We start from the raw sequence: 24,560 nt of genomic DNA on the forward strand, positions 1-24,560 counted from the left end.
ACTCCTACGGGAGGTACAGCACGGGTTAGATACAGAGTAAAGCTCCCTCTACACTCTCATCAAACACTCCCAGGGCAGGTACAGCACGGGTTGGATACAGAGTAAAGCTCCCTCTACACTGGCCCAAACACTCCCAAGTCAGCTGCAGCACGGGATAGATACGGAGTAAAGCTCCCTCTACACTGTCCCATCAAACAATCCCAGGACAAGTACAGCACGGGTTAGATACAGAGTAAAGCTCCATTTACACTGTCCCATCAAACACTGCCAGGGCAGGTACAGCACGGGTTAGATGCAGAGTAAAGCAACCTCCACACTGTCCCATCAGACACTCCAAATGCAGGTACAGCACGGGTTAGATACAGAGTAAAGCTCCCTCTACACTGTCCCATCAAAGACTCCCAGGGCAGGTACAGCACAGGTTAGATACAGAGTATAGCACCCACTACACGGTCCCATCAAACACACCCAGGGCAGGTACAGCACAGGTTAGGTACAGAGTAAAGCTCCCTGTACACTGTCCAATCGCACACTACCAGGGCAGGTATAGCACATGTTCGATCCAGAATAAAGCTCCCTCTACACTGTCCCATCAAACACTCCCAGGGCAGGCACAGCATGGGTTAGATACAGAGTAAAGCTCCCTCTACACTGTCCCATCAAACACTCCCAGGGCAGGTACAGCACGGGTTAGATACAGAGTAAAGCTCCCTCTACACTGTCCCATCAAACACTCCCAGGGCAGGTACAGCACGGGTTAGATACAGAATAAAGCTCCCTCTACACTGTCCCATCAAACACTCCCAGGGCAGGTACAGCACGGGTGAGATATAAAGTAAAGCTCCCTCTACACTGTCCCATCAAACACTCCCAGGGCAGGTACAGCACGGGTTAGATACAGAGTAAAGCGCTCCTACACTGTCCCATCAAACACATCCAGGGCAGTTGCAGCACGGGTTAGATACAGAGTAAAGCTCCCTCTACACTGGCCCGACAAACACTCCCAGGGCAGGTACAGCACGAGTTAAATACAGAGTAAGTCTCCCTCTACACTGTCCCATCAAACACTCCCAGGGCAGGAACGGCACAGGTTAGATACAGAGAAAAGCTCCCTCTACACTGTCCCATCAACACTGCCAGGGCAGAAGCAGCACAGGTTAGGTACAGAGTAAAGCTACCTCTACACTGTCCAATCGCACACTCCCAGGGCAGGTACAGCACGGGTTAGATACAGAGTAAAGCTCCCCCTTAACTGCCATCAGACACTCCCAGATCAGCGACAGCACGGGTTCGATACAGAGTAAAGCTCCATTTACTCTGTCCCATCAAACACTCCCAGGGCAGGTACAGCACGGATTAGATACAGAGTAAATCTCCCCCTACACTGTCCCATCAAACACTCCCAGGACAAGTACAGCACGGGTTAGATAGAGAGTAAAGCTCCATCTACACTGTCCCATCGAACACTCCCAAGGCAGGTACAGGTCGGGTTAGATACAGAGTAAAGCTCCATCTACACTGTCCCATCAAACACTCCCAGGGCAGGTACAGCACGGGTTAGATATAGAGTAAAGCTCCATCTACACTGTCCCATCATACACTCCCAGGGTAGGTACAGCACGGGTTAGATACAGAGTAAAGCTTTACACTGTCCCATCAAACACGCCCAGGGCAGATACAGTGCGGGTTAGATACAGAGTAAAGCTCCCTCTACACTGTCCCATCAAACGTACCCAGGGCAGGTACAGCACGGGTAATATACAGAGTAAAGCTCCCTCTACACTGTCCCAAACACTCTCAGGGCAGGTACAGCACAGGTTAGATGTAGAGTAAAGATCCCTCTACACTGTCCCATCAAACACATCCAGGGCAGGTACAGCACGGGTTATATACAGAGTAAAGCTCCCTCTACACTGTCCCATCAAACGTACCCAGGGCAGGTACAGCACGGGTTATATACAGAGTAAAGCTCCCTCTGCACTGTCCCATCAAACACTCCCAGGGCAGGTACAGCACAGGTTAGGTACAGAGTAAAGCTCCCTCAGCACTGTCCCATCAAACTCTTCCAGGGCAAGTTCAGCACGGCTTAGATACAGAGTAAAGCTCCGTCTACACTGTCCCATCAAACACTCCCAGGACAAGTACAGCACGGGTTAGATAGAGAGTAAAGCTCCATTTACACTGTCCCATCAAACACTCACAGAGCAGGTACAGCACGGATTAGATACAGAGTAAAGCTCCCTCTGCAATGTCCCATCAAACACCCCGAGGGCAGTTCCAGCACGGGTTAGATACAGAGTAAAGCTCCATCTACACTGTCCCATCGAACACTCCCAAGGCAGGTACAGGTCGGGTTAGATACAGAGTAAAGCTTTACACTGTCCCATCAAACACGCCCAGGGCAGATACAGCGCGGGTTAGATACAGAGTAAAGCTCCCTCTACACTGTCCCATCAAACACTCGCAAGGCAGGAACAGGTTGGGTTAGATACAGAGTAAAGCTCCCTCTACACTGTCCCATCAAACACTCCCAGGGCAGGTACAGCACAGGTTAGATACAGAGTAAAGCTCCCTTTACACTGTCCCATCAAACATTCCCAGGGCAGGTACAGCACAGGTTATATACAGAGTAAAGCTCCCTCTACACTGTCCCATCAAACACACCCAGGGCAGGTACAGCACAGGTTAGATACAGAGTAAAGCTCCCTCTACACTGTCCCATCAAACACTCCCAGGGCAGGTACAGTATGGGTTAGTTACAGAGTAAAGCTCCCTCTACACTGTCCCATCAAAGACTCCCAGGACCGGTACAGCACGGGTTAGATACAGAGAAAAGCTCCCTCTACACTGTGCCATCAACACCGCCAGGGCAGAAATAGCACAGGTTAGATACAGAATAAAGCTCCCTCTACACTGTCCCATCAAACACTCCTAGGGCAGGTACAGCACGGGTTAGATACAGAGTAAAGCTCCCCCTACACTGTCCCATCAAACACATCCAGGGCAGTTGCAGCATGTGTTGATACAGAGTAAAGCACCCCCTACACTGTCCCATCAGACACTCCCAGGGGAAGTACAGCACGGGTTAGATACAGAGTAAAGCTCCATTTACACTGTCCCATTAAACACCCCGAGGGCAGGTACAGCACGGGTTCGTTACTGAGTAAAGCTCCATCTACACTGTCCCATCAAACCGTCCCAGGGCAGGTACAGCACGGGTTAGATACAGAGTAAAGCTCCATCTACACTGTCCCATCATACCCTCCCAGGGCAGGTACAGCACGGGTTAGATACAGAGTAAAGCTCCATCTACACTGTCCCATCATACACTCCCAGGGTAGGTACAGCATGGGTTAGATACAGAGTAAATCTCCCTCTACACTGTCCCATCAAACACTCGCAAGGCAGAAACAGGTTGGGTTAGATAGAAGCTTCTTCTACACTGTCCCATCAAACACACCCAGCGCAGGTACAGCATGGGTTAGATACAGAGTAAAGCTCCCTCTACACTGTCCCATCAAACATTCCCAGGGCAGGTACAGCACAGGTTAGATACAAAGTAAAGCTCCCTCTACACTGTCCCATCAAACACTCCCAGGGCAGGTACGGCACAGGTTAGATACAGAGTAAAGCTCCCTCTACACTGTCCTATCAAGCACTCTCGGCAGGTACAGCACAGGTTAGATACAAAGTAAAGCTCCCTCTACACTGTCCCGTCAAACACTCCCAGGGCAAGTACAGCACGGGTTAGATACAGAGTAAAGCTACCCCTACACTGTCCCATCAAACACTCCGAATGCAGGTACAGCACGTGTTAGATACAGAGTAAAGCTCCCTCTACACTGTCCCATCGCACACTCCCAGGGCAGCTACAGCACATGTTGGATGTAGAGTAAAGATCCCTCTGCACTGTCCCATCAAACACTCCCTGGGCAAGTACAGCACGGGTTAGATACAGAGTAAAGCTCCCTCTACACTGTCCCATCAAACACTCCCAAGGCAGGTACAGGTCGGGTTAGATACAGAGTAAAGCTCCATCTACACTGTCCCATCATACACTCCCAGGGTAGGTACAGCACAGGTTAGATACAAAGTAAAGCTCCCTCTACACTGTCCCATCAAACACTCCCAGGGCAAGTACAGCACGGGTTAGATACAGAGTAAACCTCCCCCTACACTGTCCCATCAAACACTCCCAGGGCAGGTACAGCACATGTTAGATGTGGAGTAAAGATCCCTCTACACTGTCCCATCAAACACATCCAGGGCAGTTGCAGCACGTGTTGATACAGAGTAAAGCACCCCCTACACTGTCCCATCAGACAATCCCAGGGCAGGTACAGCATGGGTTAGATACAGAGTAAAGCTCCCTCTACACTGTCCCATCAAACACTCCCAGGGGCAGGTAAAGTACACATAAGATACAGAGTAAAGCTTCGTTTACACTCCCTGGTTCCCCTCCCTCTCCTCCCCTGAAGGTACTGACTCTGGCTGGGTTCAGTTCTACACTCCCTGGTTCCCCTCCCTCTCCATCCCCTGAAGGTGCTGACTCTGGCTGGGTTCAGTTCTACACTCACTGGTTCCCCTCCCTCTCCTCCGCTGAAGGTGCTGACTCTGGCTGGGTTCAGTTCTACACTCACTGGTTCCCCTCCCTCTCCTCCCCTGAAGGTGCTGACTCTGGCTGGGTTCAGTTCTACACTCACGGGTTCCCCTCCCTCTCCTGAATATTGACTGTTTTAGATTCGGGCCTGGGGCCGTACTCGGTGAATGATCGAGTGAATCCCTTCCCACACACGGAACAGGTGAACGGCCTCTCCCCAGTGTGAACTCATTGGTGTCTCAGAAGCTCGGATGAATTAGCGAATCCTTTCCCACACTCAGAGCAGGTGAACGGCCTCTCCCCAGTGTGAGCTCTCTGGTGTCGCTGAAGGTGCGATAACTGAGTGAATCCCTTCTCACACACGGAGCAGGTGAACGGCCTCTCCCCAGTGTGAATACGGTGTGTCAGCAGTTCGTTTCTGCTTTTAAAACTCTTCTCATAGTCAGAACATTTAAAAGGTCTGTTATCTGTGTGAATACCCTGGTGCTTCAGCAGGTTGGATAAAGTAGTGAATCCCTTCCCACATTCAATGCAGGTGAACGGCCTCTCCCCGGTGTGAACTCTCAGGTGTATCTGGAGGTTGGACGACAGAGTGAATCCCTTCCCACACACGGAGCAGGTGAATGGCCTCTCCCCGGTATGGCTGCGTCGATGAGTTTCCAGCTTGGATGGGTAATTGAATCCCTTTCCACAGTCCCCACATTTCCACGATTTCTCCGTGGTGCGGGTGTCCTTGTGTCTCTCCAGGTTGGACGATCAGTTGAAGCCTCGTCCACACACAGAACACGTGTACGGTTTCTCCCCGCTGTGAACGGCACGAGGTTTTTTCAGGCTGCGTAACTGGTTAAAGCTCTTTCCACAGTCAGTGCACTGGAACACTCTCACTCGGGTGTATGTGTGTATCTCGGTGCTTTTCCAGTCACACTGACGTTTGAAATCTTTTTCCACAGACAGAACAGACAAACATTTCTCCTTCCACAATCAAAGGCTGAGGATATTCAGGTCCTGATAAAGCAACTGACTCAGTCAGATCTTGATGTGATGTCTGGTTTGAGCTTCCCGCCTGCAAATCCTCCCATTCTAATACCCTGTAAAAAGGAGTTTATATAGAATATACAGCACAGGCCATTCAGCCCAACTAGACTGTGCTGTGTGTTCATACACCACACAAGTGTCCTCCCACTCCATCGACCTCATCTCAGCCTTTCAGCATATGTTTCTATTCCGTTCTCTCATGTACGCATCTCGTTTCCTTTGAAAGCACCAAAGCTATTTGCCTCAACCACTTCCCGTATTAGCGATCCCACCACCAAACACATCTTCCCCTCACCTCCCCTTTCAGCATTCCGAAGGGACCGCTCACACTGCATCACCCTAGTTCACTCCTCTATCACCCACAACACCCCTTCTCCTTCACCCGGCACCTTCCCGTGCAAGTGCAGGAGGTGGAACACCTGCCCTTTTACCCTTCCCACTGTCCAGGGCCCCAAACACCCCTTCCACGTGAAACAGCGATTTAATTGTACTTCTTGCAATTTAGTATACTGTATTCGCTGCTCACGATGCAGTCTCCTCTACATTGGGGAGATCAAACGCAGATTGGGTGACCACTTTGTGGAACACCTCTGTTCAGTCCGTAAGGGTGACCTCAAGCTTCCGGTCGCCTGTCACTTTAATTCTCCGCTCCACTTCCACTCTGATCTCTCCATCCTCGGCCTCTTACACTGTTCCAATGAAGCTCAACGTAAGCTCGAGGAACAGCACCTCATCTTTCGATTAGGTACTTTACAGCCTTCTGGACTCAACATCGAGTTCAACAATTTCAGGCCATAACCTCGGCCCCAATCATTTTTTCTCTCTCTCACATGGCAGCTGTTGATCCTCCTGCCATTGCCATTTACACTTCATCTAGAGTCATCTTTTGTTTCTTAACTTGTCCCATTACCATCTCCTTTTGCCTCACACCATCATTCCTTTTGTCTCTTAATCTCTCCTGCCTTCCACCCTATCACAGACCTTCCCTTTTGTTCTTTCCTCCCCTCCCCCCTCTTCCTGCCCCTACACTTGCTTAAAAACCTGTTACATCTCCAACTTTTTCCAGTTCTGACGAAGGGTCATCGACCTGAAACGTTAATTCTGTTTCTCTTTCCACAGATGCTGCCTGACCTGCTGAGTATTTCCAGCATTTTCTGTTTTTATTCTTGTATTAGCGAGTTCCACATTCTAACCACTCTCGGAGTAAAGAAATTTCTCCTCATTTCCCTGTTGGATTTATTAGTAACTATCTTGTATTTATAGCCCCTAGTTTTAGATTCTCAATTCAATTTTATTTGTCATATATGCAGCAGACGTGTGTACTGCACAATGAAATGTTGATTTTTACAATTCTCTCCACATCTATCCTGTCCAAGCCATTTATAATTTTAAAGACCTCTATCAGGTCTCCTCTAAGTCTTCCCTTTTCTGAAGAAAAAATCCCCAACCTGTTCAATCTTTCCCGATAGCCGTACACTCTCAGTTTACAAAAGCCATCACTGAGTCCAGGATAGAAATTGAGAACATTCTCTCTTCCTGGTGCCTGTCCTAAGGTGGCCGCGCATGCGCCCTGCTGTGACTTTAAACCCCTGGGTAACCCGGGTGAGTCACTGACCAATCAAACCCGCAGCTGGACACACACGTGACACACAATCTACCAATGGTTTTCACCCCCGGGGCACTTGGGTCAGGTTGGGAACAGGTGCCCAGATGCCCCGCCCACTCATTGTTCCTGCACCAAGATGGCCGCACAGTGAAGCTTCCCACTCTCCTTTACCAGGATGGCGGCCGTTAACCTGGGCCTATTACCGGGAAAAAGCCCCGCAGCAGCAATCGCGGGACCATTAGGTTATTAATCGGGGCTTGCGGCCTACACCAGGTGTTTATGAAGCCTATCCGCCCATATTCCGGGATCATTACGCCCCCGAGCCCCGCCATCCATTACCCGCTGCCGATGCGACTCTCCAGCCTTTGTACTTTTACATCACTCGCATTGCGCATGCTCCATCGCTCTCCGGTACTGCGCCTGCGCACTAGGCTCCTGTAGTGTGAATAGGGCATATTCGCCCTCGCGGGGAATGTTGGGTAAAAGCCTCTCCATTGAAAGACTACATTAGCATATAGAAAATTATTATCTGTGATCGGCGTGAGATTGGAGCCGGAGGGCCAAGTCATAAAATTAGGAAGCAAATAATACAGAAACCCAAGTGCACGGGCCATCCGCTATAGTTCTGTCCTGGATGTGATTAACATCAGCAACAGTAGAATCCAACCCCTGCAGTCATTTGTGAACTCGCTGGTGTTTCAGCAGGTGGGTAAACGAGTGAATTTCTTCCCACACACACACATTTAAACATCCTTTCTTCAGTATTGTGTCTCAAATCCTTTGCCCTTTTAACGCTGGAGTGTTAATAGGTGGGAAAACTGAGTAAATTCCTTCCCGCACGTAAAGTATCTAACCGATCTCTCTCTGGTGTGACTGTGCTGGTGTGTCAGTAAATGGGGTGAACGAGTGAATCCCTTTCCAATCACACAGCTGCTGAACGGCCTCTCCCCTGTGTGAACATGCTATTGTGTCTGTAGGTGAGATGAGTGAGGGAATCTCTTTTTAAGCTCAGCTGGTGTGCAGCCTCTCCCCGGTGTGACTGTATCCATGAGTTTCCACCTCAGACGGGCAACTGAATCCGTTCCCACTGTCAACAACAACAACAACTTGCATTTATATAGCGCCTATAATGTAGAAAAATCGTCCTACGGCCTTCGGAGTGGTCCCCACTGTCCTGGTCAATATTTATCCCTGAATCAACATCACAAAAAACAGATCATCTGGTCATTATCACATTGCTGTTGTGCGAGCTTGCTGTGTGCAATTTGACTGTTGTGTTTCCTACATTACAACAGTGACTACACTTCAAAAGTACTTCATTGGCTGTAAAGCGCTTTGGGACATCCTGAGGTTGGTAAAGGCGCTATATAAATGCAAGTCTTTCTTTCTTTCACAGGAGCGTTAACAGTCCCCACATTAACACTGTAGATTCTCGGCATGTCTGTGCTTCTGTCTCGAATTTGGTCTCCCAATCACTACTATAACTTCCATGCAATAAACATGGAAATACACATATTTTGCCAACTTAAATCAATGGCTCTGATAAATGGTCTGTTACATCGCATAACACCCCTATGGTTGTAAAACAGCAGATCCTCTGGCCCAGGATGAGCCGTGCCTTGGTAGATCTGCTGGTGATGTAATACAAACGGTCATTGTTTGTGTATTCCATGTTTGTTGCATCACACCAATTTATTTAAGTCAATTTTCTCACAGCTGATTGTCTCATAGGTAAATTTATTCCAACAATCTTAATAACTCATGTTCCTTTTACCAAGGTGTTCACCAAGAAAGACGACTTTGCCAAAGCCACGGTAAACGAGGAGGTTGCTGGGATACTGGATGATGTAAAGGTAGATATAGAGGAGGTACGAGAAAGGCTGGCAGTACTTAAAGTGGATAAGTCACCCGGTTCGGATGGGATGCATCCTAGGTTGCTGAGGTAAGTAAGGGTAGAAATTGCAGAGGTGCTGGCCACAATTTTCCAATCCTCCTTAGATACCGGGGTGATGGCAGAGGACTGGAGGATTGAAAACATTACACACTTGTTTGAAAAAGGGGAGAAGGATAAATCTGGCAATTACAGGCCAGTCAGTTTAACGCCGGTGGTGGGGAAGCTTTTAGAAGCAATAATCCAGGAGAAAGTTAATAGCCACTTGGACAAGCATGGACTAAAAGGTGAGCCAGCATTGGATTTGTTAAGGGCAAGTCATGTTTGACTAACTCGATTGAGTTTTTTGATGCGGTAACAGAGAGGGTGGATGAGGGCGGAGCAATTGATGTTGTGTATATGGACTTTCAAAAGGCATTTGATAAAGTACCACATAATGAGCTTGTTCGCAAAACTAAAGCCCATGGGATAAAAGGGGCAGTGACAGCATGGATACAAAGGTGGTTACGGGATAGAAAACAGAGAGTTGTGTTGAATGGCTGTTTTTCAGGCAGGAGGGAGGTATACAGTGGTGTTAGAACATAAGAACATAAGAAATAAGAGCAGGAGTGGGCCATTCGGCCCCTCGTGCCTGCTCCACCATTAAATAAGATCATGGCTGATCATCGACCTCAACTCCACTTTCCCGCCCGATCTCCATATTCCTTGATTCCCCTAGAGTCCAAAAATCTATCGATCTCAGCCTTGAATATACTCAAAGACTCAGCATTCACAACCCTCTGGGGCAGAGAATTCCAAAGATTCACAACCCTTTGAGTGAAGAAATTCCTCCTCATCTTGGTCTTAAATGGCCGACCCCTTATCCTGAGCCTAAGCCCCCTAGTTCCAGACACTCCAGCCAGGGGAAACAACCTCTCGGCATCTACCCTGTCAATCCCCCTCAGAATCCTGTATGTTTCAATGAGATCACCTCTCATTCTTCTAAACTCCAGAGAGTATAGACCCATTCTACACAATCTCTCCTCATAGGACAGCCCTCTCATCCCAGGAATCAATCTAACATAGAAACATAGAAGATAGGAGCAGGAGTAGGCCATTCGGCCCCTCAAGCCTGCTCCGCCATTCAATGAGATCATGGCTGATCATTCAAATTCAGTACCCTGTCCCTGCCTTCTCCCCATATACCTTGATCCCCTTAGCCTCAAGAAATATATCCAACTCTTTCTTGAATATATTTAATGAACTGGCCTCCACCGCCCTCTGCGGCAGAGAATTCCACAGGTTCACCACTCTCTGGGTGAAGAAATTCCTCCTCATTTCAGTCCTAAATGGCTTACCCCTTATCCTTAGACTATGACTCCTGGTTCTGGACTCCCCAGCCATCAGAAACATCCTTTCTGCATCTAGTCTGTCCAGACCTGACAGAATTTTATAGGTTTCAATGAGATCCCCTCTCAATCTTCTAAACTCCAGTGAGTATAAGACCAATCGACACAATCTCTCCTCGTACGTCATTCCTGCCATCCCAGGTATCAGCCTGGTGAATCTTCGCTGCATTCCCTCCATGGCAAGAACGTCCTTCCTCAGGTAAGGAGCCCAAAACTGTGCACAGTACTCCAGGTGCGGTCTCCCCAAGGCCCTGTACAATTGGAGCAAGACTTCCTTACTCTTATACTCTAACCCCCTTGCAATAAAGGCCAACATGCCATTTGCCTTCCTTATTGCTTGCTGTACCTGCATGCTAGCTTTCTGTGTTTCTTGCACGAGGGCACCCAAATCTCTCTGAACACCAACGTTTGAAAGTTTCTCACCATTTAAAAAGTATTCTATTTTTCTATTCTTCCTACCAAAGTGAATAACCTCACATTTCCCTACATTATACTCCATCTGCCACCTTACTGCCCACTCACTTAGTCTATCTATATCCCTTTGCAGGCTCTGTGTTCTCCTCACAGCTTACTGTCCCACCTAGCTTTGTATCATCAGCAAACTTGGATACATTACACTCGGTCCCTTCATCTAGGTCATTAATATAGATTGTAAATAACTGAGGCCCCAACACTGATCCTTGTGGCACCTCACTAGTTACAGCCTGCCAACCTGTAAAAGATCCGTTTATCCCTACTCTCTGTTTTCTGTCCATTAACCAATCCTCTATCCATGTTACTATATTACCCCCAGGGTTCAGTAGTAGGACCTCTGCTTTTTGATAGACACTAATGACTTGGACTTGTGGGTAGAGGGCACAATTTTGAAATTTGCAGATGACACGAAACTTGGAACTGTAGTAAACTGTGAGGAAAATAGTAATAAATTTCAAGAGGACATAGACAGGCTGGTGGAATGGGCGGACACATGGCAGATGAAATTCAACACAGTAAAGTGTGAGGTGATACATTTTGGTGGGAAGAATGAGGAGAGACCGTACACACTAAATGGACAATGTTAAAGGGGGTGCAAGAACAGAGAGACCTGGGGGTGTTTGTGCACAAATCTTTGAAGTTAACAAAGCAGATAATAAAACAATTGGGATCCTGGGCTTTATAAATAGAGGCATTGTGTACAAAAGCCAGGAGGTTTATGCTAAACCTTTATAAAACATTAGTTCGGCCTCAGCTGGAGTATTGTGTCCAATTCTGGGCCCCACACTTTATGAAGGATGTGACGGCTTTGGAGAGGGTGCAGAAGAGATTTACTAGACTGGTTCCAGGGATGAGGGATTACAGTTACGTGGGGAGACTGGAGAAGCTGGGGTTGTTCTCCTTGGAGCAGAGAAGGTTAAGAGGAGATTTGATAGAGGTGTTCAAAATCATGAACGGTTTTAATAGAGTAAATAAGGAGAAACTGCTTCAAGTGGCAGAAGGGTCGGTAACCAGAGAACACAGGTTAAAGTTCTGACGAAGGGTCATCGACCTGAAACGTTATCTCTGTTTCTCTCTCCACAGATGCTGTCTGACCTGCTGAGTATTTCCAGCATTTTCTGTTTTTATTTCAGATTTCCAGCATCCGCAGTATTTTGCTTTTGTAACACAGATTAAACACAGAGGCGACTTGAGGAAACATTTTTTTTTTACACAGCGAGTGTGGTAAACCACTGTTATAGTTATCACTGTATATTGTTCTCACTGTTCTCACTGTCACATCACTACACGAGGTCGCCTCTTGTCGCACTGTTATACCTGGGCTGACCACCTCCGACTCCGCCCATTACCTGCCCAGGTATAAAGGTAGCTGACTGGCTAGTATTCCTCCCTGTTGGATCGGATCACCCACGAGGGTGGGCTCTGTTATTTAGCCAATAAAAACCTTCAGTTACGTTCTTAACTCGTCGCCTTTTATTGGACTAATTGATAGGCATATCAGCGAGTAGTTAGGCCACAGCTCTAGAATACTGCGTGCAGTTCTGGTCACCACATTACAGGAACGATGCGGTTGTACTCGAGAGGGTCGAGGAGATTTACCAGGATGTTGCCTGGACTGGAGAATTTTAGCTGCGAGGAAAGATTGGAATGGCTGGGGTTGTTTTCTTTGGAACAGTGGAGGCTGAGGAGAGACCTTATTGAGGTGTATAAAAATATGAGGGGCCTAGATAAGGACATAAGACATAAGACGTAGGAGCAGGAGTAGGTCATTTGGCCCCTCGAGAGAGAGTGGACAGGAAGGACCTATTCCCTTAGCAGAGGGGGCATAGATTTAAAGTAATTGGTAGGAGGTTTAGAGGGGATTTGAGGGGAAATTTCTTCACCCAGAGGGTGGTGGGGGTCTGGAAGGGTGATAGAGGCAGAACCCTCACCACATTTAAAAAGTGCTTGGATGTGCACTTGAAGTGCCGTAAACTACAGGGCTACGGACCAAGAGCTGGAAAGTGGGATTAGGCTGGAGAGCTCTTTGTCGGCTGGTGCAGACACGATGGGCTGAAATGGCGACCTTCTGTGCTGTAAATTTCTCTGATTCTGATGATATTAATAACCCCGATAACTGGGCTGGAGTTTAATATTCTGGATATATAGCCGATTGTATTCTCGGGGCTGCAGTGTCCCTTTAAGAACCGCTGTCTGTGATCTTTCCCCTTAATTCAGGGACTCTCATCAGAAATTATTTTACAATAAAATTATAAACTTTTAACTCCATCCTAAATTGATCTTTGGTACAAAATCTACAATTTATTGTCTGAAAAGTTCCACTGATTAATATCTCCAATTAGAAAGTGCTGATTAATCCTCACTGACAATTCTTACTGACTTGCACATTACACACAGTGGCACCTCCATTATCCACCAGAAAGAAGGGGAATGGGAATTGGTGGAGAATCGAGAGTCCCCAAGTGTTGCCCCTCCCGTCTGGTACAGCAATCCCCTCGGCACGGGAATGGAGACAAGTCCAGTTATAGTAACAGGATGAGTTAAAGGTATTTACTCAGACGGGCGGAAGGTGGGAAGTGGTGTTCCACGGGGATCGGTGCTGGGACCACTGTTGTTCACCATTTACATGAATGATTGGGACTTGGGAATCAGAAGTACAATTTCAAAATTTGCAGATGACACTAAATTGGGGGGTGTAGTTAATACTGAGGAAGACTGCGATAACATCCTTGTAGAATTACTCAGTTGTGTTCAGTAAATAGCGGCATCTTTTCATTTGCTTTGACTGATCACATCACTATATAGTTACGTGAAAAACAGAAATCATTAACAGCTCCCAATTTCAGAATTGTCAGATTCAAACTCAACCACTTCCAAGTACAATCTAACATTTCAAAAATTGTAATGGATGTAGGTGAGATATTAGGACTGTTGTCTGACACAATCCGAACACAGTGACACACAGACAGATGGGCAGGTGTAGCTTCATAGCGAATCCTTTCAAGCCTCACTAAAAAGTGGCAGACTGGCAATCCATTGTTCACTAATGGAGTTGTGATCTTTGTAAATTAAGAAAGGAAATGCATGGGAATGTGTCAAAGAGTTGATTAACAGAGTGGGGCATCATCTCCCTTTGATTTCTATTTCTGACACCAGGCAACAGAAAAAGGTCATTACAATACGACATAAACAGATGCTTCAGGTGTGAGACATCAGACTTCAGAACAACACGTCTGCCAGCTCTGGCCACAAACCTCAGTACAGCCAACCTTTCAGCAGCTGCAGCCCGGATTAAATAACTAGTAGTTTAACATGTCTAGTAGAGCTTTTGTATCAGAATAGAAGAAATGTATTTGTGACACACACACAATTAATAATTAAATCACAATGTGATTGTGAGGATCGATTATTGCCTCTTGATACCTTCCATGCCCACCGGTCGAGGAAGGTATCAAGTGAACCGGTGGACACCGCCTGCTCCCTCTCCAGGGCCACCCGGGCAGAGACAAGACTGCGGGAGAGAGGCAGGCAGCCAGAGTGACCCCCCATGGGCCCCACCCATCCTGGACCTACAAATTGCTGTTTTCGCCAGGCCCAAGAGCAGGTCCAGGAGAAGATCCTCCGACTTACCCACCCCCCTCCACACCGGGCGGCCAAAGATTAGGAGCGTGGGGCTAAAGTGTAACCAAGAGTTGAGGAGCAGCCCCTTCAGGTAACTATACAGGGGCTGGAACCTCTCACACTGAATATATACACGGCCCATGGAGTCCTCTAGGCCGCAAACATCACATCTGGCCTTGGAGTCCGGAAAGGAGCTTAGAAACTGTTTAACGACAGCTCCCTGCAACAGTCTCCACCCCAGATCCCCAATGGTGCAGGGAAGGACTCCCGCATAGAGAGCCCTCCATTGGGGAACCTCGCCTCTGCCGGACAGCAAGATGACCCACCCGTCTGATTGAGATTGGGCAATAAACTAAATTAATCAATAAATGATACAGAAACCCGAGTCCCCGGGTCCCCAGCCCTGGTGTGAAGTACGCTGGCCACCAATTTTCTGTTACTAACTCACACCTCAGGCCCCACCCAGTCTGGTTTAATTACTAAATGTTTTCTAACTCGGGTTCAGGCCTGTCATTCTGAGGGAAACTTACAAGGCCTCATTTATTGGTGTGTCCCACCCGAGCGGCTGTTAATGGCTTTAATAAACTGGCAGCAAGGTTTTTTTTAAAGGTGGAAAGTGGTGAAAAACACCACTAGCAATGCCTCAAAACTCACGGACAGAGAAATCCACTTCATCAGCGCTCCTACCACAGGACTCAATATCCACCCCCTCCACCACTGGTGCACTGTGTCTGCGGTATGTACGGTCTACAAGATGACCATGGTCAGGCCGTGTGGAGTCAAGGGCCAGACAGCAGAATGGATGGAAAGATTGCAACAGACTTCCCTTAACTCCAACCCTCTGATTTCTGTTTTGTAGCCAGCTTTCCACCCATTCTGCTGCCTGGCCCTTCACTCCACACGGCCTGACCTTGGTCATCTTGTCGATCTTACAAACTGTTATGGATATCAAGCTGGTTACAAAACAGAAAACAGAGAGTAGGGGTTAAGAGTGGCAAAAGGTGGGAAGCGGTATTCCACAGGGATCAGTGCTGGGACCACTGTTGTTCACCATTTACATAAACGGTTTGGACTCGGGAATTGGAAGTCCAATTTCAAACTTTGTCGATAACACCAAATTGGGAGGTAGAGTTAATACTGAGGAAGACTGTGACAAAATCATGGGTTAAACTCCCTCTCTAACAGCACTGTGGGAGCACCTTCACCACACGGACTGCAGCGGTTCAAGAAGGCGGCTCACCACCACCTTCACAAGGGCAACTAGGGCTGGGCAATAAATGCCGGCCTTACCAGCGACACTCACATCCGATGAACGAATGCAACAAAAACGCAAGAAGACATTAATAAGCTTCCAGAATGGGAGGGTAATTAGAAAATGAATTTTAAGATAAGTGGTGCATTTTGGTAGTAAGAATAAGAAGGCCACATACTGCTTGGAAAATAAGAGTCTAAATGGGGTAGAGGAGCAAAGGGATCTCGGGGTCCAGATACACAAATCACTAAAAGTAGCGACGCAGGTTAATGAGGCCATAACAGGAGCAAACAATGGACTGGGGATCATTTCTAGAGGGATAGAATTGAAAAGCAGCAAAGTTATGTTAAACTTGTATAGAACCTTGGTTAGACCACACTTGGCGTACAGTGAACAGTTCTGGTCTCCATATTATAAAAAGGATATAGAGGCACTGGAGAAGGTGGAAAAAGGCTTTGCAAGGATGATCCTAGAACTGAGAGAATATATTTATCAGGAAAGGCTGAACAGGCTGGGGCTCTTTTCTCCAGAATAAAGAGAAAGCTGATGGGTGACCTGATCGAGGTCTATAAGATGATGAAAAGGTTATATCGGGTGGACCTGGAGAAAATGTTTCCACTTGTGGGGGAGTCCAAAACTACAGGTCATAAATATAACACAGTCTCTAATAAATCCAATGGGGAATTCAGGGGAAACTTCTTTACCCAAAGAGAGGTCAGAATGTGGAACGTGCTACCACAAGGAGTAGTTGAGGCGAATAGCACAGATACATTCATGGGGAAGGTAGATAAGCCCATGAGGGAGAAAGGAATAGAAGGATATGCTAATAGGGTTAGATGAAGAGTGGTGGGAGGAGACTCGTGTGGAGCAGAAACACCGGCATTGACCAGTTGGGCCGAATGGCCTGTTCCTGTGCTGTAGACTCTGTAATTCTATGTAACTCTGTGTAACTATGTCTTCTGACTCCTGACATAGCTGGAAAAGCTTTTACTATTATTACCACAATTGTACATCATCTTCCAAAAGATCTCTGAGCCTCTCTAATGGCTGCTTTTGACTCCCTCAATTGTGGGTGATATTTGTCTCTATTCTCCTGTAAACTGAACTCACCTTGATCTGAACTGAGTTCAATGTAAGACAGTTCGGGGAGTCAGACATCATTCACCCCTAGACCTACGCTGGCCGGTAAAACCCCAGCCGGTTCCTTAGTAAGGAGCCATCTGGTTCCTCAGTGTATATTTGTGAGGATACCGAAACCCAGCTTTCTTACCGTCCACTCCTGGAGGCCCCACTCCCTGAGCCTACAACCTTCAGCAGGGTCAGTGGTGGAGTTCCACAGCGGGAGTGATCCCAGAGTAACTGTCAGGATCGCACCCCCGTGGATGTTCCGGGTTGTGTATTTTTAGTTATCCAGGTGTCTAACACACACATCAATAAAACAGGGAATTCCTGGAAACACGCTGCAGGTCCTTCTTTATCTGGAGATCAAATGTCTGTTGTATAATTGTACCAGCAGTTAACAGGCTCCTGTGAACTCCTCCCTCTGCTATTTTAATGTAGACTTTAACCAATTTATTTTAAACAGGTTTATTTTAAATGGGTTAACGCCTGCCTTAAAATGGTAGACTCAGGACTGTCCCACAGACGCGTTAAATCTACATAGAATAATTACCACAGTCATTTTTAGACTGGAAACTTAAACCTGCTGTTTCACTTTCAGTTAGGAACAAATCGCAGTTTTACATCAATCTCTGATTTGAAAGCACGTTTCCAGCATTCACCGTTGTTCTTCCTGACTCTAAACACAGTTGTAAAGGAGCCTTCTGTTCCATGTCTAGGAGCTCTGAACCATGGAAGAGAGCGGCTGGGACACATCTCTTACAGGCCTCAAGGTTAACCCACACGGCAACTTTGCTGTCAGTGAAGAGAGACGAGAAAGACCAAAGTGCTGTTTGCCCCTCTCAGTGTGGCCCTGAGGGACTGTGTCCAGCTGAAGTTCTGTTCCATCCATACCATCCTTCCCCCAGATTGTCCTTTCTGAGCTCCAGCCAGGTGATGCTAAACACTGGGTGGGAAAGAAAAAAATCTACAGGAATGTGTTTAAAACAAAGCTGATTTATTTGACATCTATCCAGAATATTAATAACCCCTATAACTGGGCTGGAGTTTAACATCAGCAGAAACAAACTGTCATAATGAACATGGTTCAGTCCTGCATTTGATTAACAGCAGCAATAACAGCAGAATCCAACCCCTGCAGTCACTTGTGAACTCGCTGGTGTCTCAGAAGGTTGGATGGCTGAGTGAATCCCTTCCCACACACAGAGCAGGTGAACAGTCTCTCAGCAGTGTGAATTCGCTGGTGTGTCAGCAGGTGAGATGAACAAGTGAATCCCTTCCCACACATGGAGCAGGAGAACAGCCTCTCCCCAGAGTGAACTTGCTGATGTTTCAACAGGTCGGATGACTGAATGAATCCCTTCCCACACACGGAGCAGGTGAACGGCCTCTCCCCAGTGTGAACATGCTGGTGTCTCAGAAGGTCGGATGACTGAGTGAATCCCTTCCCACACACAGAGCAGGTGAACGGCCTCTCCCCAGTGTGAACTCGCTGGTGTCTCAGCAGATCCTTATTTCTATTAAATCTCTTCTCACAGTCAGAACATTTAAATGGTCTATCCCCAGTGTGAACTCGCTGGTGTGTCAGCAGGTGGGATGTATGACTGAATCCCTTCCCACACACGGAGCAGGTGAAGAGCTTCTCCCCAGAGTGAACTTGCTGGTGTTTCAACAGGTAGAGGCAGCGCGGCAACTTTAAAAGGAGGGGCGAGGCGAGGCCCGACCACAGCAGCTGACCTGGGAGTGCAGTGAGCAGCGACGCCCGACCAGAGCGGACCTGCGTGAGGTAGAGGCAGTGCGGCAACTTTAAAAGGAGGGGCGAGGCGAGGCCCGACCACAGTGGCTGACCTGGGAGTGCAGTGAGCAGCGACGCCCGACCAGAGCGGACCTGCGTGAGGTAGAGGCAGTGCGGCAACTTTAAAAGGAGGGGCGAGGCGAGGCCCGACCACAGAGGCTGACCTGGGAGTGCAGTGAGCAGCGACGCCCGACCAGAGCGGACCTGCGTGAGGTAGAGGCAGCGCGGCAACTTTAAAAGGAGGGGCGAGGCGAGGCCCGACCAATTCAACAGCAGGGGAGAGAGGTAAAAAGTAATCGAAGTGTGACGTCACCAGGAAGGAGGTAAGTGATTGGTTGGATTGGTTGGTGAGTATTTCTTCTTTTTATTACAATCTTAAATTCTGCAGTTTTTTTCTAGGGTCTCTGTGCTGTAGTGGAGACAGTTGGTAAACCATTTAACTGGTGTAATAAGAGGGATTGATTTAATTTAAATCCAATTAATTAAAGGGGATACTAGCATCTACAATCGGGAAGAGGGTGTCCATAACTAACAATAAATTTTTTTTAAATTAATTACATAGAATGGAGCAGGTGATGTGTTACTGTTGCGAGATGTGGGAGCCGGTAGACCCCATTGAGGCTCACGGTGATTATGTCTGTGACAAGTGTCTGCTGCTACAGGATCTCCAGCTCCGTGTTGATGAGCTGGAGTCTGAGCTTCAGATACTGCGACACATCAGGGAGGGGGAGAAGTACCTGGACTCTGTGTATCAGGAGGTGGTCACACCATTGAAGTTAATTAATTCAGATGTAGCCCATGGCCAGGGTCAGGACGGTGTGACTACGAGTGAGGCAGGTACGGGGAACCAGGAGGTAGTGTTGGAGGAGCCGCAGCCCTTGCTCTTGACCAACAGGTTCGAGGTTCTTACTCCCTGTGGGGACGGGAGCAGGGGCAGCAGGGAGGATGAGCAACCTGGCCACAGCACCGTGGAACGGGGGGCCATTCAAGAGGGGGGAGTAAATAGAAATGTTGTAGTGGTAGGGGATAGTATTATTAGGGGGATAGATAGAGTTCTCTGCAGCCAAGAGCGAGAGTCCCGTAGGCTGTGTTGCCTACCCGGTGCCAGGGTTAAGGACATCTCCTCTGGGCTGGAAAGAAATTTGCAGTGGGAGGGGGTGGATCCAGTCGTCGTGGTCCATGTTGGTACAAACGACATAGATAGGACTAGGAAGCCGGTCCTGTTAAAGGAGTATGAGCAGCTAGGAGTCAAATTAAAAAACAGAACCTCAAGGGTAATAATCTCTGGATTATTACCTGAGCCACGAGCGAATTTGGCTAGGACAAATAAAATCAGCGAGTTAAATGTGTGGCTCAAAGACTGGTGTGGGAGAAATGGGTTTTGCTTCCTGGGACACTGGCACCAGTACTGGGGCAGGAGGGAGCTGTTCCATTGGGACGGGCTTCACTTGGCCAGTGCTGGGACTAGGGCCCTGGCGGATCATATAACTAGGGCTGTAGAGAGGGCTTTAAACTAACTAGTGGGGGGGAGGTTCCTAGAGAACAAATAATAAAAATGACAACAGAGAAGGTCATAGACTTAGGTAGCAGTGGGGAAATGAAAAACCAGAGCGTGTCAGGAAGGGGCAGAAGGTATGGAGTAAAAGGTAAAGTAATAAAAAGGGCAAAAGCAGGAATTAAGTGTCAAAAAACACATTTGAAAGTTCTCTATCTGAATGCATGTAGCATTCGTAAGAAAATAGATGAGTTAATGGCACAAATAGCTACATATGGGTATGATCTTGTGGCCATTACAGAAACATGGCTGCAGGGTGACAATGCCTGGGAATTAAACATACCAGGTTATTTAACGATCAGCAAGGACAGGCAGGAAGGAAGGGGAGGTGGGGTGGCTATGTTAATAAAGGAAGGAATCACTGTAATACAGAGAAATGATATTGGGTCAAAAGATCAGGATAATGAAACAGTTTGGGTGGAGATAAGGAATAATAAGAGGAAAAAAACTAGTGGGCGTAGTCTATAGGCCTCCGAACAGTTGCAACTCGGTTGGTTGGAGTATCAATCAGGAAATAGTTGAGGCTTGTAATAAGGGAACATCTATAATTATGGGGGATTTTAACTATCATATTAACTGGACAAATCAAATTGGGCAGGGCTGCCTTGAGGATGAGTTCATTGAGTGTATTAGGGATGGGTTTCTTGAGCAGTATGTAACTGAACTGACCAGGGGGCAAGCAACCTTAGATCTGGTCCTGTGTAACGAGACAGGATTAATTAAAAATGTCCAAGTAAAGGATCCCGTTGGAATGAGTGACCATAACATGGTGGAATTCCATGTTCAATTAGAGGGTGAGGAGGTTGTATCTCAAACAAGCGTGCTAAGCTTGAATAAAGGAGACTATGAAGGTATGAGAGCAGAATTGAGCAAAGTGGATTGGGAAAATAGATTAAAGGGTAAGACGATACATGATCAGTGGTGTACATTTAAGGAGTTATTTTACAACTTCCAAAAAAAGTATATTCCACTGAGAAGAAAAGGGTGTAAAAGAAAAGACAGCCATCCGTGGCTAAGTAAAGAAATTAAGGATAGTATTCGACTAAAAACAAGGGCATATGAGGTAGCCAAATCTAGTGGGAGGATAGAGGATTGGGAAAACTTTAAAAGACAGCAAAAAATAACAAAAAGATTGATTAGGAAAGGGAAGATAGATTATGAAAGTAAATTAGCAAAAAATATAAAAACAGATAGTAAGAGTTTTTATAGTTATATAAAAAGAAAAAGGGTGGCTAAAGTAAATGTTGGTCCCTTAGAGGATGAGACCGGGAAATTAATGGTAGGAAATATGGAGATGGCAAAAACACTGAATGAATATTTTGTATCAGTCTTTACAGTAGAGGACACCAAGAATATCCCAACACTGGACAAGTAGGGGGCGATAGGGGGGGAGGAGGTAAACACGATCAAAATCACTAAGGAAGTGGTACTCGGTAAAATAATGGGACTCAAGGCGGATAAATCGCCTGGACCTGATGGCTTACATCCAAGGGTCTTGAGGGAAGTTGCGGTAGGGATTGTGGATGCATTGGTAATAATCTTCCAAAACTCCCTGGACTCAGCAAAGGTCCCAGCAGACTGGAAAACTGCTAATGTAACACCCTTATTTAAAAAGGGCAGTAGACAGAAGGATGGAAACTATAGGCCGGTTAGCCTAACATCTGTGGTAGGTAAAATTTTGGAGTCCATTATTAAGGAGACAGTAACAGGACATTTGGATAATCATAGTTTAATAAGACAAAGTCAGCATGGTTTTATGAAGGGGAAGTCATGTTTGACAAATTTGCTGGAGTTCTTTGAGGAAGTAACATACAGGGTGGATAAAGGTGAACCAGTGGACGTAGTGTATTTAGACTTCCAAAAGGCATTTGACAAGGTGCCACACAAAAGATTATTGCTTAAGATAAAAAATCACGGGATTGGGGGTAATATTCTGGCATGGATAGAGGATTGGCTATCTAACAGAAGGCAGAGAGTTGGGATAAATGGTTCATTCTCAGACTGGCAATCAGTAACCAGTGGTGTTCCGCAGGGGTCAGTGCTGGATCCCCAACTCTTTACAATCTATATTAACGATTTGGAGGAGGGGACCAAGTGTAACATATCAAAGTTTGCAGATGACACTAAGATGGGAGGGAAAGTAGTGAGAGAGGAGGACATAAAAAACCTGCAAGGGGACATAGACAGGCTAAGTAAGTGGGCAGAGACTTGGCAGATGGAATACAATACTGGAAAGTGTGAGGTTATGCACTTTGGCAGGAAAAATCATAGAGCAAGTTATTATCTTAATGGCAAGAAACTGGAAAGTACTGAAATTGAAGTACAAAGGGATCTGGGGGTCCTGGTGCACGAAACTCAAAAGGTTAGTATGCAGGTGCAGCAAGTGATTAAGAAGGCCAATGGAATGTTGGCTTTCATTGCTAGGGGGATAGAATATAAAAATAGGGAAGTATTGCTTCAGTTGTACAAGGTATTGGTGAGACCGCACCTGGAATACTACATACAGTTTTGGTGTCCATACTTAAGAAAAGACATACTTGCTCTCAAGTCAGTACAAAGAAGGTTCACTCAGTTAATCCCGGGGATGAGGGGATGGACATATGAGGAGAGGTTGAGTAGATTGGGACTCTACTCATTGGAGTTCAGAAGAATGAGAGGCGATCTTATTGAAACATATAAGATTGTGAAGGGGTTGGATCAGGTGGATGCGGGGAGGATGTTCCAGATGATGGGTGAAACTAGAACTAGGGGGCATAGTCTTAGAATAAGGGGCTGCTCTTTCAAAACTGAGATGAGGAGGAACTACTTCACTCAGAGGGTGGTAGGTCCATGGAATATGTTGCCCCAAAAAGCTGTCGAAGCTACATCATTACATAAATTTAAAACAGAAATAGACAGTTTCCTAGAAGTAAGGGGAATTAAGGGTTACGGGGAGCGGGCAGGAATTTGGTCATGAGTCTAGGTTCGGATCGGTCATGGCCCTGTGGGTAGCGGAGTGGGCCCAGGGGCCGTGTAGCCTGATCCTGCTCCTGTTTCATGTGTCTAATTCTGTTAGATTCAGGAGATAGTCCTGTCATAGTGGATTGGCGGTTAGGATCAGATCAGCCATGATCTTATTGAATGGCGGAGCAGGCTCGAGGGGCCAATTGGCCTACTCCTGCTCCTATTTCTTATGTTCTTATGTTCTTACGTAGGTCGGATGACTGAATGAATCCCTTCCCACACACAGAGCAGGTGAACGGCCTCTCCCCAGAGTGAACTCGCTGGTGTCTCAGTAGATCCTTTTTTCTTTTAAATCTCTTCTCACAGTCAGAACATTTAAAAGGTCTCTTATCAGTGTGAACAAGCTGGTGTGTCAGCAGGTGGGATGAGCGAGTGAATCGCTTCCCACAGACGGAGCAGGTGAATGGCCTCTCCCCAGTGTGAGTGCGCTGGTGTACAGTGAAGTCAGATGATCGCCTGAACCCAGTCCCGCAGTGAGAGTACTTGAATGGTCACTCGTCAGTGTGAACACGTTGATGGCACATCAGTTTCCCGGAACTTTTATAGCACTTCCCACAGTCCGGGCATTTAAAAGGTCTCTCATCAGTGTGAACTTGCCAGTGTTGCAGCAGATTGGATGAATTAGTGAATCCCTTCCCACACAGGGAGCAGGTAAACGGCCTCTCCCCAGTGTGAACTCGCTGGTGTGTCAGCAGGTGGGATGACCATGTGAATCCTTTCCCGCAAATGGAGCAGGTGAACGGCCTCTCCCTGGTGTGTATGCACTTGTGTCTCAACAGGCCAGATGATTGGCCTTGTCCACACACAGAACACGTGTACGGTTTCTCCCCGCTGTGAACGGTGCTTTTTGCTTCCATGATCAATGGGTAATGATATTCAGATCCTGATGAATCGAGTGACTCTGTCAGATCTTGAAGTGATGTTTGGTTTGAGTTCCCCGTCTGCAAATCCTATTCTTCTAATACCCTGTAAAATGAGTTTAAAACAGGAAAAACGGAGCGTGAGAGAGAACCCACAAAAACACAAAGGCAGGTTGTGAAATTGAGCTCAATGAATCTGGTCATTTGTGGGGCTGGCAGTAGAAAAAACGTCAGCACGAAAGGTGCCAAATAAAAGCAGAGACACTCAATGCTTTCAAGGGGAAACTGGATAGGCACTTGGGGGAAATAAACTTACAGGGCTACGGGGATAGAGTGGGGGAATGGGACTGATTGGATTGCT

General features: G+C 47.0%; 1 pseudogene; it reads right to left on the reverse strand.

Annotated features, from left to right (window-relative positions):
- Positions 1-4,602: 4,602 nt before the first annotated feature.
- Positions 4,603-24,555, reverse strand: LOC147118591 (uncharacterized; annotated as a pseudogene).
- Positions 24,556-24,560: the final 5 nt, after the last annotated feature.

This window comes from Somniosus microcephalus, chromosome 4 (genome assembly GCF_052327205.1).
Source record: "Somniosus microcephalus isolate GS21.2 chromosome 4, FLI_Smic_1.0, whole genome shotgun sequence".
NCBI classification, from domain to species: domain Eukaryota; kingdom Metazoa; phylum Chordata; class Chondrichthyes; order Squaliformes; family Somniosidae; genus Somniosus; species Somniosus microcephalus.